The sequence below is a fragment of the Centruroides sculpturatus genome, unplaced genomic scaffold, assembly GCF_000671375.1.
Source record: "Centruroides sculpturatus isolate CEXI.00-Female unplaced genomic scaffold, Cexi_2.0 scaffold61, whole genome shotgun sequence".
NCBI lineage: Eukaryota > Metazoa > Arthropoda > Arachnida > Scorpiones > Buthidae > Centruroides > Centruroides sculpturatus.
The window spans coordinates 300,764-321,654 of NW_019384572.1; the positions used below are offsets into that span (position 1 = coordinate 300,764).

Genomic DNA, 20,891 nt, shown 5'->3' on the forward strand with positions numbered 1-20,891 from the left:
AAAAAAAAATTATAAAGCGAAAATGCATTGGGATATCTTGAAAATAATTAATCACAGCAAATAGTAGTTTATAATTTAGATAACAGATGGCAATACAAATAGCTATATTTCTATACGGTTAGTCATAAAATGCTAGTGCCAAAATATTGTTTTAATGATGTCGAATATTTACTGATTTGTAATAAATTTCAAATTTCTTCCTAATCATAGCAATGTTATAAATATAACATTGTTTGTTTTATTTTATTTATTTTTTTTAAGATTTAGATATAAGAAACGTGTGAATATTTATTGTGATTATTAGTCAGTCGCTCAATTAAATTGAATTCAGTTTTAATATTTTAAAGATCTAAACACGTTTTTACTTTGTATTATAAATAAATGTTGATCTCTAGAATTATTCTGAAAATGTCAAGATATTCATTAAAGACGCATGGACGGAAGGCCAAAGAAAAAAGGTTATATAACAATATAAATTTTTTAATCATCAAAATTTAGTATAATTAAATCTGTTTACTTGATTGACGGAAAATCCTATAATTTTCCTCATTCAATAATAAAAATAAGAAGAAAATATTTAAAATGGATATTTTATGAATTTAAACTTCAAACTATTGTAAGTTTTGTAGGGATAAAAATATTAGGCATATTCTTCATTATTATTATTATTATTATTTTATTTATTTCAAGAAATTCTATTTTATTTATAATATCAATAGAATAAAAAATTAACTACATGACACTTTGAACAATATACGTAAGTTCGAATTTCATTACAATTTCTCGCCTATAAAATTAAGCTTTTATATAAAAACCACACGAAAATAAAGTAAAGAAGCAAAACTGGTTGATTTCTTAAAATAAAAATTATATATTCTGAGTTATATGGATGTCTCAATTTTATCCAAATCAGACTTACTGTACAATGAGTTGAGCCATTGTTAATTAAGAGAGAATGTTCCAAATATTATTTATGATAAAAATTGACGATAATCCAAATCAAATTCGAATTTAATTCTCACAGCAGCAGAATTAATACGAAATTAATATGAAATTATACTGTTGATCGTAACGAAATATTTTTCTATGAATTAGTCGTAGAAAGTTGTGAATAATTCTTTTATTCGTCTAAGCTAAACAATCCCAACAGAATTTTATTATTGGAATAGTAATCGCTTGATAAGATTTTTAAATTTAGAAAATTTATTGATATCACTCATTACAGCAATTATATTTAAATGAGAATTGAAAAGAAATTAAATATGGAAGGTCAATTAAGAAGTAACTGTTAAAATAAAAGATCCATTCACTAGATTGTATAAGCATGTCCTACTTCTCTTGAGTTAGATTAGTACTATGCAATATAGGCCTATATATATTGGTATAAATATTTTTGTTGTACTACTGAGTTTTTGCTATAAAACTCAGATATTTGAATAAATATAAAATAATGAATATTCCCAAATATATTGTGTTTAGTTGTCCGAGTACTCACTCACTAAAAAACTGTTTAATTTTTTATCATCGAATTTATTTGATTATTGTCAATAAGTATTATCAAAAACATAGTTTACATCAATCGATAAAATATCAAGATTCAAATAATTTGTGACAAGAATTATCTCAGTTTCGGGATAAGAACGAATTTCTGATGAGAAATTATCATCTGCCCGANAATAGAATAAAAAATTAACTACATGACACTTTGAACAATATACGTAAGTTCGAATTTCATTACAATTTCTCGCCTATAAAATTAAGCTTTTATATAAGAACCACACGAAAATAAAGTAAAGAAGCAAAACTGGTTGATTTCTTAAAATAAAAATTATATATTCTGAGTTATATGGATGTCTCAATTTTATCCAAATCAGACTTACTGTACAATGAGTTGAGCCATTGTTAATTAAGAGAGAATGTTCCAAATATTATTTATGATAAAAATTGACGATAATCCAAATCAAATTCGAATTTAATTCTCACAGCAGCAGAATTAATACGAAATTAATATGAAATTATACTGTTGATCGTAACGAAATATTTTTCTATGAATTAGTCGTAGAAAGTTGTGAATAATTCTTTTATTCGTCTAAGCTAAACAATCCCAACAGAATTTTATTATTGGAATAGTAATCGCTTGATAAGATTTTTAAATTTAGAAAATTTATTGATATCACTCATTACAGCAATTATATTTAAATGAGAATTGAAAAGAAATTAAATATGGAAGGTCAATTAAGAAGTAACTGTTAAAATAAAAGATCCATTCACTAGATTGTATAAGCATGTCCTACTTCTCTTGAGTTAGATTAGTACTATGCAATATAGGCCTATATATATTGGTATAAATATTTTTGTTGTACTACTGAGTTTTTGCTATAAAACTCAGATATTTGAATAAATATAAAATAATGAATATTCCCAAATATATTGTGTTTAGTTGTCCGAGTACTCACTCACTAAAAAACTGTTTAATTTTTTATCATCGAATTTATTTGATTATTGTCAATAAGTATTATCAAAAACATAGTTTACATCAATCGATAAAATATCAAGATTCAAATAATTTGTGACAAGAATTATCTCAGTTTCGGGATAAGAACGAATTTCTGATGAGAAATTATCATCTGCCCGAAAAATAAATATTCCATATCTGATGTATTCCTTTTATCTAAAGTAATTGTAAATAGATCAGCTGTCAGAGCGACAAATTTCTTAATACGCTTTGGAATATTTCATTGTCAAATGACTTATTCACATTAATTATTAATTACAATCTTTTCAATTATTAAAGTAAAAATTAAATTTGATTCCGTTCATTTTTTGTATAAAACATATTATTAATTTATAGATTTTTAAACAGGAATTAGTTTCTGGTTAAACTTGACATTGACTAAAGAATTAGGATGAAGAATTTTAAAGTATTTTCTATATTTGACATAGAAGTATAGGCCTATATACTATTGTATTAAAAATCTTTCTACGGTTTTAAAATCTTGTAATTGAAAATAACATATTAAAGTATAATTAGAAAATAAATTATTTTTTTTAAGAATTGTCTAGTTTCGTTAAAATACAGTATAGAATTTGATACTAGAAAGTTCAGAAACATTAAACTTTATATGTTTCTGACTTTACTAATATAATATCTATTAAAATAAAATATTGTTTTTCTTTTTCAAATTTTTACTTTGAAATTTAATATGAAATTTTTTTAAGTCAAGAAATAAAACATGTAGAATGTAAAATATTTTATATTTGGTACAATAAAATATGGTATGTGGTATAATAAAATGAAATATAAAAATTATTTATATATTTTATCATCTATAAAATTCAGTAATTACTGTTTTCCTTTTACAATTCTTTTTATTGTTTTCTAGACGATTGAGTTACAAATAATAAATTTATAAAAAGAAAACAGAAAAATTTACAATAATTTGGGTAAATTCTAATTTATTGTATAAATACAACAGACACAAAACACTTGGATTTTTCTAAATATCTATACTCGATATAGGCCTACAGAAGTGTCAAAAAGAGAAAGATCATTCTATAACTTTCAAATATTATTTTTTATTATTTATTATTTTTCTATATCTAAACCAGTTTGTTTATGTTTTGAAAATCTATTTTTGAAAATGTATTCTTCTAAATAATATCAGATTTAGCTTTTCATAGGCTTTTATTCTAATTAATTCTAATTCAACATAATGTTTGGCACAACACAAAACAAAATTGCGTTCGATCTCAAACTTTAATCGATCGATTTTGATTAAACTTTGCCATTTTCCATTTAATTGCGATGAGGAATCCAAAATATTAATAAAAAATGGGGTCCATGACTTCGTTTTCGATTTACAGCGGAGTCAAAATGACAATATCTGTGCTCCCTGACGCAATTGAGCGCGCCTAACGGAATTTAGGAAAGAAAACTAAAAAACCAGCATTGCGTACGCCTAACAGAAAATAGGAGCGAAAACGAATAAAACACAAGAACAAAGCAGTCGATGGCGATTGCTTTGTTATTGTAGAAAATTAATAAAAGGCAGGGTCAGAAGGGGTACCTGCCCAAGACGCCAAGATGATGGGGTGCCAAAATTCAAAATTCTTACATAGACGAACTAATAAATTAATAGAAAACTGTTACACACGAATATGAAAAATTATGTTATGATATATAATAATAATACAGTCGATCCTCCTATAACACTGTTGATAATTCCGTTTTATATGAATTCCATGTTGTATGAGTTACTTAGATTTTACAAATACGTGAGCCGTTCACAGCCCGGCACACGTATTTGTAAAATCTAAGTAACTCATACAACATGGAATTCATATAAAACGGAATTATCAACAGTGTTATAGGAGGATCGACTGTATTATTATTATTATATATCATAACATAATTTTTCATATTCGTGTGTAACAGTTTTCTATTAATTTATTAGTTCGTCTATGTAAGAATTTTGAATTTTGGCACCCCANAAATAGTGATTAGTGTTGCGCCAAGGTGTCTTGGAGAAGTTAGTACCAGAGTGGTTCCCCGTTGCTCTGGATAGCGGTGTTACGCGGGGGAATTAATGCCTTCCGGGAGGTCTTTGAAGGGGAACTGGCCCCTATTCAGACGTTACAGACGTGGAGAAAACCCAGAAAACTCCACAAGGCCAGCCCGTCCGAGCGCACGACCAAACTCCCAGTGTTCATGGAACGGAACCGCTTGGCCACTGGTGGGCCATATATGTGGCTAGACCACATATATAGGTACAAGGTTAGCCTCTTTTGTGGTGGCAAGTGCAAGGTTCACCTGTCCGCGTCCGTCAGGTACAACGACCGCTTCTTTTTTTGCGCTCCGCCTCAATTCTATCGCGATACCACAAAGTCGCGCGATGTCCTGTTTATATCTATAAATAAATCTTTCATATATTATATAAGAACTATACATAATATATCTATATTTTATTTTATTTTTCTAATATTGAAATATAATATTATATAATATTACTGTATATAGAATTTTGTAAAATTATAAATTTGTCAAATTTAATAAATTAGGATAGTGAAATAGTCGATGATATGAATCGAATAAATGTGAATAATAATGTAATTTTATCCAAGAATTTAATAAAATCATTATTTTTTATATAAATGTATATAAGGAAAAAGCATAATTACTAATCAGAAATTTTTTAAACTCTTATACAAAGAACATTTAAGTAGAAATTTCGTGAATTGAATAACGCTAAAGTTAAATAAGGAATTAGTCACTTAAATTTCAGGTACTTATATAATCTTCGATATAACGAATTGAATTGATATCAATTGTTAAAAATAAGGAAAAAATCTAAGACAAAAGCGCACGTGACAGTTAAGGTCGGAACGTATAACGTCACCAAATAGGCGTGTTCGTAATACTTCATTAAAAGATAAAAGATTTGATCCGCTAATCAATAAATTCAACTATTTAACGATATTTCATTCAACGATTTCTATAAATCAGCATATTCGCAGAATTTTCAATGAACTAAAAATATGACACAACAAAACCAATTATTTCTTCTGTCATCTTTTTAAAAAGTGAATTCCTAAATCAGTTGAGAAACAACCTGCTTATTTCAAGTCTATTTTATGAAAATATTTCGATTGCTAATTTATCTTAACATATTAAAAATATGTATAATTGTAGAAAATATTATCCTTGAAATAACTGAAAAAAATTTAATAAATGTATCCTTCAAATATTTTGAATATTGCTTGTGCATCAACGAATAAAGCATTTGAATAAGAAATTAAATAATTTTATTCATTTTCCTAAGCAAACCTTTAATAATCGATAACACGTAAGATATTATCTTGTCCATAGTTTAAAATGTTCAGAAGTTAAAAATAGTTTGCAGTGCAAAAGTCAGTTAATTTTACATTTGAAAACAGAAAAATAATCACAGAATCCAAGAACTAATAAAGGATATTTATAACTCGTTTCTGGAATGTAGTGTTTAAAATTAGAAATAATAATAGACCTACAGCTAACAGTTACAAGATCTTACGTAAGGGAGTAGATTGAGAGAGAAAACAATACGACAATACAGAAATGTACTGTACAGATAAACAAAAGTCGATAGGAATGTTTAAATTAAATCAATATTTTGAATATTTACATCTTCAATGACATCGATAATATTATAGACAAAAATAAGATAACATTTCAAGAGATATGTATTACAAATTAAACTCGTTACTTAAAAAATAATTGTCAGTATATAATTTAAAACAAAGTTAATAAAACGTGGTATATGTCAAAATAGTCAAAACTAAAAAAAATAGACATTTAGATTTGCGATTCAAAATATTATATTTCAATGTAGAATTTTTAATGAAAGCGTATTAAGTTACAAAGTAATATTTTATGTAAAGAAAGAAATATGAGATTTGGTATTAAAAATTTATTGTAATTTAGTCCATAATATTGGACAGGGGTCACAAAACTTTAAAAAATTGAAAAATGAAAGAATGAATTTAACAATAATTTTAAATTAATTATTACAGGAAATTCTCGTTAATTCGGAATCGGATAGTACGAAATCCCATTTGTAACCGTATTTTTGTCCCGGCCAGGAAATAAAGATTTACATTTTAAGGAGTTCGATTAATTCGAAATTCGAAGTAAAAATTCTGTCCGATTATGTTATGCCTACGTTAACTCGTTCGTTTAGATCAAAGTGCTCCCATGCTATAAGAGAACAATAAGCCAAGAACAACTTTAATCAGATCAATATGACTTTGCTTTTACAGTAACACATTTTCGGGTATCACCTTACCCATGGACTACCCTTTTTTCCTCTTTTTTCATATAAAATATGGCTGGATTTCGGAATTACAAGATTGGGGTACGAGTAGCAGATTGAGATAGTTGTAGGACTCTAGGCTACTACTTTTGGGCCACTTTAAAAATAATTTGGGTTACATTTCGAAAAATTCTGCTTTGCTTTTTATAAAACCTATCTGGCGACCTATGCGACTTATGAGGTTCTCACCGGACATGTGTTATTTACCTGCAGTTTTTTTATATTATTATTTTTATTATTAATTAACGAAAATAGAGTTCTGTGTAAGTAGCTGTATTCTGTTTGTTTAATAAATTACATCAATTACGTGGCATTTGACATATCGCACAGACATATATAAATCTCGGATAATTCGAAATACGATAATTCGAAGTCGCGAATATTTCGTCTCCTGAATTTCGAATTAACGAGGATTTCCTGTATCAGATTCGATCGAGAAAAAGCGAACGGAGGAAGAAGATGCGACGCATTAATTAATTAATTTCTATTTTGTAGGTCTAGCATATTTTAATAAACTGAAATTAAAATACAATGTTTTCTTTAAACAAAATGGTAAATGTTTAAAGAATTCCATCTCATCATTTCCTCTAAAAATACTGTACATCTGTAAATAAATGAAATCCTAATGACAGTGTAACAGTGTTTGAAGTAGATTAAGCTGTAATTTGCGTAATCAACGCGTTAAAGCGTTCATTCCTAAATTTATTTCAAATCATTGTTTTTTAAATAAATTAAAAATACGCTGGAACCCGGTAACGAATCCGGCAAAAGTGAAGCATTTTTCGGAAAGTGATTCGTCCAGGATTTGTTGGACTCGTTCCTCACCATCCTGTTGTCCCCTGTTTGCCAGGCCGAGCCCATTATGGGTTTGTTAAAAAGGCCCTTTAGTGCCTCTTAACGGAAGACCTCTTAGGGTAAAAAGAGTAAAAATATAAAATAAAATAAAATGAACAATTATTTATTGTGACGATGTCACAATAAATAATTGCTGCAATTTCTAATCATAGTTTTAATTTATTAACTTTAAAATATATGCTCTCCACCTCAAATTAGTAGTGGCTTCCCCTGTACATCGTACTTTTCCTTAAACAATAAAATCGGTCATCTATCTAACACTTTTTAGGAGAAAATTTTTGAATTGAAATAACATGATTTCCGGCTTACATCGGAAGTTCTTATATAATTAATTGGGGCCTCCTACTTCTAATCTCTCCATATCTGGTCTCGGCATATAGCTATCTAACTCCATTCTTGAGATTAAGGAAAGACAGACGGACGGACGACAGTAACAATTTATAGGTCTTTTTTTCAAAATGTACCCTAATGAATTTGAAAATACGCCAATAGAAAACTTGCATGTTTGATTTGAAACTATTCAATAATATAGGAATACTTAAGAAATACTGATACAGTGATTTATTTGTATTACATCTGCTTGATTTTTTCATCTTTTTTTTTTTAATTGTCTAAAAAGACAAAGCGCACGTTGCAATTAAGTCAGTGTCCGATAAATATTACGAAATAACTGTTTCTACATTATGCGTGTATGCGTATACATATATAAAATTTAATTTAAATGAAGGTCATGTTTTAAAGCGTACTGTTAATTTATTATAATATAGCTTGAATAAAACAAATAAAGTTTTTTTAATTCATTATTTTTTGTAAGTGTATTGAAAAATGTTTATTAATTTTTTATCTTACTATTTTTAAATTAACAAATTCAATAAAAAAAAAAAAAGTCAAATTGGATTAGAAAGAAATGCCATTATTTTTTGAAAGATAATAAAATAAAACGTCAAGTTGTTGCCATATCGATTTTTAATAAGACAAAATAGAAATTTTTGAGAAATTATTAAACGTTTTCTTATTAAGCAGAAAACGTTTAATAAAATTTTTAAAAATCTGATTTAATACATTTATATGACCTTTTATTTTTTTTCAATTTTGACTCTTTCTACTCTACTGGCACTATGGGGATTGGATTAGATTGTTAAAAGGCAACGCAATAGCTGAGCGATCTGTGAAGAGGATGTGAATTTCAGGAGGACTTTCTAGTTTAAAATCGTCATGACATTTTTTCCGTCACAGGAAAAAGTAGAAACGGTGGCTCCGGGAATAGATGAGTCGTCTCGAGACTGTTGTTATGAATAGTCTGTATTGAGAATAAGGTGCGAAGCGAGCGGGGATTGGAACGCCTAAGGCAAAGCTAGGAGGAAAAAAATAGAAACGTGGCATCAGGAGTCATAGAATTGTTACGAAATTTTTCAACGAGTGAGCGGGGACAAAGCTCTAATATTTACACATTTGTAATAACTTTTTTTGGTATCCAAGATATGTTTCTTGAATATTCAAGTTTTTGGTTTAGTGTCATACTTCAAACGACTTACCAGCTCTTAAGTTTATCAAAAACTAAGTGTATAGCGGATGAGAAATCCATGGATCTGTCCAAATTCATTTCATTTTACGTACTCTTATTTGTATACGGCAATGCAACTCGCGGGAGATCTGCCGGGGTATATCTCCTGGGAAACTATTTACACGTTACACACGTGGAAAACTTTACAAGGTCGGCCGGTTGGTCACGCGCGAACCCCGACCAACGGGCCAGTGTTCAGTGGTTTTAGCCACTCGGCTAAGGCACTAACAGGTGTTTGGCCATGCCTACAATGGGGACGGCCGAGTGGCAAGAAACGAGCCATATATCTGGGTCTGATCGTCCACGAAAAATTCCCGTGTTTGCTCTTCCAGATTCATTCTCGTGTCCCCAGAGCAAAAGGCCTTAATCATATGCATACGATAACTATAATTTGATGAATAAAAAACAGACTATCTTACTTGAAAATCAAACTTCTATCTAAAATATACTTTTAATTTTCAAACTTATAAACTTATGAAATTCTTAAGGTACAATGAACCCCAAAGAAAGAAACTTAATACGTCGTTATCAATGCATTATGACGTTATATAAGCGTATTAAAAATAATTAATGGATATAGAATTATCGATGTGTTAACAAGAATATACTTTTGCATGCAGAATTTCATTTTAGTTTCTAGGAATTATTTTAATGCGTAAATATTCCTAATCGCATTTCTAGAAACTTAAGAAATCGTTATAAATCATATCTAACTCAATTCAAAAACAGAGAAAAAAATCAATTTTAACCTTAGGAAATTGTTGAAATTCTAATAAAAATGTATTTATAAGACTGAAATAGTGTCAAAATAAATGCTTTTATTTCTATATTATTTTAGAAATTATAATTATTCTTAACCGAAAAAATATACGAACATAAAAAGAACATTTATAAAGTATATATGCATCAGTAGTTGAAAATGTGCAAATACGTTATATATCTTCATTAAATTTTAAATTTTATTTAGCAAATCATGTTATTTATGAATGAAAAATTTTCATTTATCAATTTTCTATAGGCTTAATCTATTTAATTAAAGGATAATGTTTTTATTTTTAACAATGTAAATATATCGCATTAGTTTTAAAATATGAATAATTTCCAGTAAAGTTTTATTTATTTATTTATTTTGTTTTCGTTTTGTTTAATAAAACAGTTTATTATTAATGCAATAAAGAGCGTAATTTATTTGTCTGAACGTGTTAAGAAATATAAATAATGTTTACAAAAAATGCGAATACAAATGTACAGTATTTACATTATTTTAAAAATTATGAAGATTTTTCAATATATTGCGAAAATAAAACTTCAAATAGTCAATTTAATATTATAAAAACTGAAACAGTTCGACGAACGAACTAATCTACCACTTTTTTGGTAAGAGATCGAGATATCGGTCCTTACAAGTTAAAACTAAACCTTTATTCCGACCTTCACTTACTGTATATGTTGTCCATTGACGTCAGATAAACTTTTCTCGAAATAAACTTTACCTGTTTTTTATATTTATACTTTAATGCTTTCAGAATTAATTAATTTAATTTTAATTCTGTTCATAGGATCACGTATACGTATAGCACTATATAAAAATTTATTTGAAGAAATTAATAAAAAAAACCATTTAATATATATACTTGTACTATATTTATGTCTCATTGTCTTATTTAATATCGTATCGATACCAGATAAGTATATTGATGTTATAGCTTTAATATGTGATTAATTAAAAATATAAGAAATCTGAAATAATTTAAATGACATGTTTTTTAATTGTATTTTAAGGAAAAAATATCTCGTATAAAAGAAAGGAAAAGTATTTAACTTAATTTATAAAATATTTCTGCGAATTGTTTCATCAAAATGTTTGATATATAGTGCATGCAGGAGGCACTTCTTCATATATCACAAATGCACATAATCGCTGCACTGTGTCAATGTTGTCATGACAACTCTGACGTCAAAGCTAACTAATTATAAAGATCCTTTAGATGAAAAGGAAACACTATTCAAATTTATTACTTTTTTTATTTTTAATTGTCTGTTGTTCGATTTAAAAAAAGAAATGGTAAAATATTTTTATAGGTCGTATATAAATTCTTTTAGAAAAAATTAAAGAAAACAAAAATTGTAATGTTAAAAAAATACCGTAAGTGATATTCCAGAAATAGTGTCAGTGGTGTCAACATTGACGTCATAACGTCGGATTCAAATAGAAACAATGGGTATTGACTTTTGGAGGAAAGCAAAAAACGCAGGTCATAAAGCATGACGTCAGATCGTCCTTATACGTTCGTATTCTCAATCTATAAGCAAGAATCAGAAGTTAAGAAGTAATCATTCACGTATTTAAATTAAAGCGTATGCTAATTGAAAAACTTCTGATTTTGATTTATAATCATTAATGCGGACGTTAGAGATATATGATACGAAAGTTATCATTCAGATATAATTTACTTCAATAGAAAATAGGTCAAATTATATATTTGAAATATTAATATTATAATTTCATATTTATACGATTTCAACTCGTTTTCTATCTCTTAAAATGTAGTTTAATGTTTTTCTAATTCATAAATTAGTGTATAATTTTTAAATAATGTGTAAAAGGTTATCAGCATTTATAATTCTGTACATCATAAATATTGCTGGTTAAAATTTATGTTATACTTGAATAATTTATTATCTTTTTTATAGTTGGCTTTTTACAGACAAATGACTTCGCTTTTTCATTAAGCAAATACAGAATAATTAAAAGCAATTACAGTATATAAATTAATAACATGCCTTTTCTAAGATAGACTACTATTATAAAAATATTATTAATATTGAATCTTTTAAATATTTGAAAAATTCTTTATCAAATATATTTTACATGCTAATTATACCTTGTAGTGTTTTTTATTATTTTAATTTAACATCCAAAAATTAAACTTGATAATTGAATAAGCTTAGAAAAACTGGTGACATACTTTGAAATTGTACACTATTTTGTTGTACTGTTTATATATTGTTTATAATATTCATAGTCATAAAAATTTATTAAGAATGTGTAGACCTTAAGAAATCCAATTAGCTCATTTAAATTATTTATACAAAATTATTGAAATTGGCATTTTAATTAAAACACTAACAATACAATTATACGACAAAATAATGAGTATTAAAAACTGTGCAGCTCTTAAATACTATAACGAAGAAAAAAATTAATATAAACTAGAACTGAAATTATTAAATCAATATTCATATAAATTGTGAAATAACAATGCATACACGAAGTAGAGTGGAAAATGAACCGAGCTTTGGTACAAGTCTTATAACACCATCGTCAAAGCAAGTTCCTTCTGAAGCGTGAAGCTATATACTTCTACCACTTGTCAAAGAAGTCTTGAAAATCATTTTACTTTCCTGGCTATTAAAGTAACAGAGTGAAAGTATTGTAATCAGTCAAATTTTGACACTCCAAGTTTTTTGCATTTCTCAATGTTAACGTTCCCTGATTTAAAAAAATTCGAAACAACAAGAACAAAATTCTGTATGTGTGGATATACAGTACATGTGTACGTTTGTGTATTTTGACCTGTATCTTGCTTTAACTTATATCTCAGGACCCAGGGACCAAAAATTTTGATATTGACAGAAATACTTCTGTATGTAGAGCGTTTATCCTATTACATTTGGAGATTATGCTAAGGAAAGATAGAAAGGATAATAGATCATAACTCGAGTGAGCACAGACTTAAACAAAATTTTACTCGTTACAATATTTTACATGCTAATTATACCTTGTAGTGTTTTTTATTATTTTAATTTAACATCCAAAAATTAAACTTGATAATTGAATAAGCTTAGAAAAACTGGTGACATACTTTGAAATTGTACAATCTAGCAAGGAATAGCAATCTAATATTCCTAATTGTTTACAATTAGGAATATTAGATTGCTATCAGAAATTGAATAGGATATCAAAAATTGCGAAAGTAGAATAATTCCATATAAAAATAAATGTTGTCAATTTGATCTTAATGTTTAAAGATTGAATTGATGGGATAAGACAACGCAACACATTTACCGGCATTTACAATTTTTTTTATCCTCTTTTTCATCTCTACCCCAAAAATAAAGTTATTGCCATTATTCTAACTTTTAGAAATTATAATTTAAAATTATTGGAGATCGTCTTTACTACTTAATCTTCTGTACGAGTGCCAAAAGGTCACGCTAGCTTTTCTTGTGTTGTCTTTAAGCGCTTTCATTGCTATGCTGATTAGAACTCTTCAGCTTCTCTTTCATTTTATAGAACAGATAAAAGTTTGTAAATATACAGTATTATCAAGAAATAGAGAAGCACTGCTATTCCCATTTTTGTCAGATATTTTTTTCACCGAGACAAAGCCTCTGCACATTGGTAATTCCTGATCAATGAATGGGCCAATAACAAACAAATTTTTACTGAGCATGAATTGGATGGGGTTTTTCACAAAACATCCTCAAATAGAAGCTACATTTTACTCGTCACAGGAGTATCTGATTCTTAATGGAACAATTAAGGCAAAGGGAAATAACTCAATTACACATTAAAAACTGTGGAACACCGCATAGGATTCAAATACGGATTCCCAGTAGTATAAGATATCTCGTCGATTAGTCTTCATATATTAACATTGTTTACAATTAAGAATATTAGATTGCTATCAGAAATTGAATAGGATATCAAAAATTGCGAAAGTAGAATAATTCCATATAAAAATAAATGTTGTCAATTTGATCTTAATGTTTAAAGATTGAATTGATGGGATAAGACAACGCAACACATGAAGGATCTGCCTAGGGAATGTCTCTCACGGGAAAACTTTCTATGGAAAACGGGCCTTAATTTAGGTGTTAGAACGCGAAGAAAACTCGGAAAACGTTATGTGACCAGACCATTGCTCAGACACAGAATGTATTTTTTTAATCCAAATGTATTATACTTTTGACTGTTACAAAATGCTACATGAATCTTTCGAGTTAATAGATCATAACGTAAGATTTAATAAAATACTTACAACAGTTTAATAAAGTATTATTTTCATTACGGTTACAACATTAGTTTTTATATAACACTAGCTTACCCGTCGCGCATTGCTGCGATCTCAGAAGAAAGGAAATTCAAGCAAACTCGTTATGATAAAATTCAATTTACATTTTATCATTTTTATTGAAACTTATTATTATTATTCATTTTCATCGGAAAAACATTTCAAAGTGTCGTTTCAATTCTATTTATTTATTGGAGTGTTTGTGGATACACGATATTTTTTGTTTTTCCGTCTGGTGCGTACACGAATAAATCAGAAGGTTTTCCGACGCGTGAGCCGGCCACATACAGTTGTCCATGCGAGAAGCACGGATTCTCCAAATTTAGCCCACACACTCGCAGCGATTGTCAGAAGTGCGATATTCCCCATTTTTATATATATTTTTTAATCCTTTACAATTTTAATTATTTAATTGCTCCTTCCTCTCTTCCTTGGCATGTTGTGAAATTTCTGATAGTTGGATAATAAACCGTTTTATTGTAATTTGTCTTTTTAAATTATTTTGAGTCGATATTAAAATTTGGAAAAGGGGGGATACCTAGATCGGTAAAATACGCGAATTTCTTCCTACAACTTCGGTTGTTGTTCGGGGTACAGTTAAGGTTTTAACGAAGTTCGAGCGAATACATAATTAGCAAAAAAAAGTTGAAATAAAGTGATTAAACAAAAATTATTACAAATATCGTAAATAACAGTTCACAAATGCATATATAGAGATATTTTTTGAAGGGGGGAATGGTCTTCACAATTTGAAATCGATCGAACACACTGTGCTCGAATGCTCGTGTAAACGCGCGCCATCTATCGTAGGATAAATGTACTTCGCGGGAGTGTATTAAAAAATTAAAAAAACTTTCCAAAGTTTTATGGCAATCGTACTATGCCACAAACCTTCGCCGGAGTATATTAAACAACTTCCCAAAGTTTCACGGCAATCGGATAAACGGTGTGATAATGCATGAAGGACAGACAGACACACACACACATACATTCATTTTTATATATATAGATTAACATAATTAATTCCGTTAAATATAAATTAATATTGCAACAATCCTGAAATGATACATTATTTTTAAATATAAATTTAATATTTTATTTTATTATAATAATCTTCTCTTTATTTTAATTTGATACAATTTAGACAACAATTCAAAAGAATTAACAACGTAAATGGATATTAATTTTGATATAATTCAACGGTAGCATCCTCAAGTATTATAACACAATTATAATGATTTGTTAATATAACTCACAAATAATTGAAGGTCATTAATATCATTTGAGAAATAATGCAATAAAATTTCGTTTATTTAAATGTTTTATGCGAACAATTTTTCAAAAAATATTAAATAAAAAAAAAGACATTTTGTTAATGGCTTGTTTGTCCAGATCATATCTGATTAATTATATCTGGAATAAAATTTTCATTAATTTTATTATCGTCATTCATTTCGTAACCTAATAAACATTTTACAGTCAAGAAAGAAATATTTATATTCGAATAGTGAGTGATTAATGAAATAACTATTCAGAATTTAAATCGAAAGTTGGGAAAATAAAAATACTGTAAAATCTTACAAAATATCGAAATAAAAAAATAAGAATAAAAAGGACAAAGAATTTATGAGAAAAATTTATTTTCGTTAATTTTTTTTATCGAAAATTATCATTTTGATGAGCTGATTTCTCGAATGATTAAGTGTTTGTTAGCGCAAGGCATCAAAATTAAATTTATACGACTGGCCACAATTTTGTTTACAAGTATGAAATATAGGGTGTCCATAAAGTCCGTGTACAATTTTAAAAAATTATAACTTTATTAATATTTGATTATAGAGAAATTATGTAGAATGTATTGGAAATAAAAAAATCTATAATTTTTTTAATTGTTTTATTCTATTTTATTAAGTTTCCACATGTCCACCATCATTAGTACAGAGAGTACTGTAATACGATTTTGTAGTTCTCTAAAAACTTTGCCAATTGATTTACAGTAATGCCTAAAATCACATTAGCTATTTTATCTTTCAAGTTTTCTAACGATTGAGGCTTGGTTGCATACACTATTGTTTTCACATGTCCCCATAAAAAATATCTAATGGAGTCAAGTCTGGCGAACGTGGAGGACAGGAAAATGATCCAACTCTTTCAATTCATTACTAAATAATTTTACTTAATACTAGGTGCATTAAGCTTTCTAATACTTTTTACAGATTTTTTTCTATCACAAATACTAATAAAGTTATAAATGTTTTAAATTTGTAACTTTAAACTTGTAATTTTAAAATAACCTTAGTATATAAAAAAATAAGAAAAAATAACAAAAGAATACATATATTTTGTTAATTCTTATTCTCTCTATTAATAAACTGAATTATTAACTAACCAGTTAACAATAGGATCGTTTAAGAGATTCATAAATTTTAAATGAAATTTATGATTAATCATTTAAAAATTTAACCGTCATTCTAGCGACGCGGAGATTTAAGTTACGATGAAAAAGTACTAACCTTGAAGTATTTTTTCAAATGAAAAAAAATGAACGAATACACATAATCTGTTAAATACGTGCACATAAGAGACTTATTCTCAACTGACCGCTAGTATTACAGAAATGACAAACTCTGCTTTAAAATCTGAGTAATTTTTTAATAAGTATGACTTTTTAGTTAATTCATACTCAATTCCTATAAACCACCCACGTAGAAAAATTACTTTCTTAATAGAAGCGTATCTGAAACAGGTTGGTTTGACATCATACAAATTATCGTCTTTATGTAATGCCCATCTTAGTAGTAAGTCTTTATCTTTTCTAAGAAAATATGATTTATGTAAGAATAATTTTTATATAAAAATGATTCATTTTGATTCGTAATTTAAAATATTAATTTATTATATAATTATGACTCAAGCCTGTAAAGGTCATAACTATAAATTAAAATTTTTATGCTTATCTAAAATCACAAAACTGTATACTTTTGAATGTTGATAATAAATTAGTAATATTACTAAATATCAGTAACTACAAGCACAACTTAAACTTTACAAGCTTTTAAGTTTTATAACTCGAATAATTAATAATTTTATACATGTATTAATAACAAAATATATATCGCTACTTTTTAATTAATGTCAATTTAATATAAAACTTAAATTTTATTTTTATTTCACGAATAGTCCAAAGCAATAGTAATAAAATTCAGTTTCATTTCTATGGATATTGAGATTTCCAGTATTAATTATTTCCTTCTAAAATATAATTATAAAGATTAATTATTAATAAATATATCATATATTTTATGAATAATTTAAAGTATATTGATAAAAGATGTAGATGTAATTAAATTATAAAAAATATTTATCACAAACATATTTTAAGAAATAAAAATGTAATTCGTAGATGAGAAATAAAAGCGGTAGTTTTCATAAGAAAAAGCTGAAAATAATCATTTATTTGAAATAATTTTTAAAGATATTTTTATTAATAAAACTTAATTAGTAATAAAATACGATTCTATTAAATAAGATAATTCATTAAATAATTTTATTGTGGATCAATCAATAAAAAAATTAACAGCTTTTAAAATTTTAAATCTGCTAAAATATATTAAAATGATTGTTATTTACACTTATTTATTCCCGATATCAACTTTTAAATTTTAATTATATATCTGAACAGGTAAATTATTACAGTTTAACAACTATTAAATTAATCACTTTATAATAGAATTATCTTCTTATAAACTTGAATAAATATTTAACTATCGTTGAATGTGTTTTAACAGAATTAGTATTCTCAAAATTATCAAAATACCTTCAAAATACATTTAATTTATTTATAAAATTCGACAGATTTCATAATTAATTTTTTATATGAAATTTAATGCGTTTTCTTTGTTTCTACTTAATTTTGCAAAGTAAGTGATTTTAAAATCAAAATTCTATTTAACTCAGCTTAAAACACAACAAATTTAGCCTTGTACTAAAATGAAGAATTAATTAGTATGTTTTTAAAAAATATACTACATAATACAGATTTTTGAAACCAGAACAAGCACATGATAAAATCTGTTAATCCAAATAAATTCGGAAATATAATTGAACAGAAACTCACTTCTTTCAGTATTAAAATAATTAAATTGAATATTAATATTTGTTTTAATTATTTATATGTAATCAATCTTACAGTTAATAATACAAAACTTATAGTTAATATATTTCAAGCTAATGTTTACTGCATATAACCATGGTTTCGGGAAATAGTTTTAAAATACTATAATTAATAAAATTCTTATTACTATGATTATAAGCATGTTTCAAATAAAATTTGCTTATTAAAATTGATTTTTCTACTTACTGTAACGACCCATAATTTTTTTTTTGCATATGCATTAAAACTGTTCCTGGTTTATATTTTATTATCGAAATAATCCAATTTTTACAGAATAAGAACAAATTTTTTATTCGTTTGTATAATAAAACATATGTAAATGATTTATGAAAATAAACAGATAAATTTCATTGAATAAAATGTAATGTTTTCATTAAATCGCGTCGAATGAATAAAATATTTTTATTTGTATGATAATTGTTATCAATGCAGTTACAACTGACGTACTGTAGCTTTAGTTTACTAAAACCAAAACGCAGAAACGTCGTTAAAACAATGTTAATTACAACTATTAAAACTAATTAAACATTCAGTAATTAGCAATCTAAACTCATGTTTTATCAATTTTATTTAAATTAATAAATATGAAAAACATTTTTTTTCACATTTAGATTTTACAATTCATTTTACTTTCCTACTCAACAATTAAGTTTATTGATTGTCAAATGAAAGTTTTATATGGTTGCAATAACATTTTTTACGTTTTAAATTTGGGAAAATTAAAATTTGAAACCGATTTTAACATCTGGTTTAAACACATTAACCTGGTAGACATTAGAAAACCCGGATGCTGAAGCATGACGTCAATAAGAGAAAACAAACGAAGCCGGATTAAGGAAATATGCGGGACATTAGCTTCTTTTTTTCCCTTTTTCAATCCATTTTATCACAGCACGAGTTAGCTATCTAAAGCTTAAAATGTGGGAGCACATCCGGAAAATATCTAATGATAAACTATTCACAAAACCCGGAACTGCTGTTTTTCATGTCAGTTGCGATATTGATTAGAAGATAAATTTCTATATTTACTAATTAAAAGAAATGTTTCAAAACAAGTTTAGTAATTTACAGAAATTATCATTCAATGCTGATGCAAGAGAAGGAAAAACGGAAAAAAATTAACGTAATGTCACGACCTCCTTTAAGATTTGCAAAATAGATGAGGCTTACATTTAGGTTAAAGATCAAATATAAAATAATCTTTATTACGTTAATATTTTAAATATATTACTCTTATATTTCTCAGAAAAGATTTACCATATTTGAGAACAATCTAAACAAATACTAACATGAATTTATTCACTGATAACGGAAAGTATTCTTAAATATTCAATACTTATTTACTTAACCCCACGACATCACACGATTTAACCTTAACAGAATTTTCGTAATATAACGAATTTCTTATTTTACAGCTATGCTATTTATAACGTCACCATTATAAACTCTATATAAAACTTATACGTTTAAGTTCTGACTTCGAAATTTCATAAAAGTCAGGAGATGTATTATTAATAAAATTTTATGGCTAATCAATTATTAACAACCATCTTTCTAAATTCAACTGTATGATTTTTAAAATGTAGTTTACATCATTTTTGACGTTTAACGTTTAAGCAATAACAACGACTGATTTCAGATTCTTCATTCTCTATCAATTACTGCTTGAATTTTTTGCGTAATCAAAATTTTGAGTTACACAATTTCGGATCATAATGTGTTAGATGATTTCATAAAAAGCCGAAACTTTTCTTATAATTTAAATGAAGAAATGTCCTTGCTTTCCTTTAAAACTTATAATTTCAGTAATACTAAAACTTTTTGAAATTGATAGTACTGTTTAAAAAAACATAGAACATTACAAATATTGTCATCAATTCTATTCCTGTAAATTTATAATTGTTATTAAAAATATTGTTAATAGTTCAAAATTAATGTTGTAACGTTGAATATTTAATATAATTTTACTAGGAAGGTACTCTCTGTATCTCACGCTACAATTTAATGCTATAATATACTCTATCTCAATCAAAATAAGCTATTCAAATTAAGTCTTTTTATAAGCAGCATTCGAATTATATGAGGGAAAAATTGGTGTCAAACTATTTAGAGTCCTCGAATATAAATTAATAGAATGTTCTAAGATATTTCTGAAATGAAATTTCAGAATTTGACATAATTAATAACCACATTTTAATTTCTAGTGGGAGCAGAAATGTGAAATAAACTAGCAAGTAAACGTCATGCATAAATACAATATAGTATTTATAACACACTAAACTTTATATTATTCTTAAATTATTTGGAAATAATAAATTTACTTTACAGAAAACACATAAATCAAACTTATGCAAATAAAAATTTCGTACTTA

General features: G+C 26.7%; 1 protein-coding gene across 1 annotated transcript in view; it reads right to left on the minus strand.

Moving 5' to 3' along the window:
- The window catches only part of LOC111624211 (inositol-trisphosphate 3-kinase B-like), an 89,235-nt gene that overhangs the window by 39,358 nt on the left and 28,986 nt on the right, over positions 1 to 20,891 (minus strand). The window lies entirely within an intron of this gene.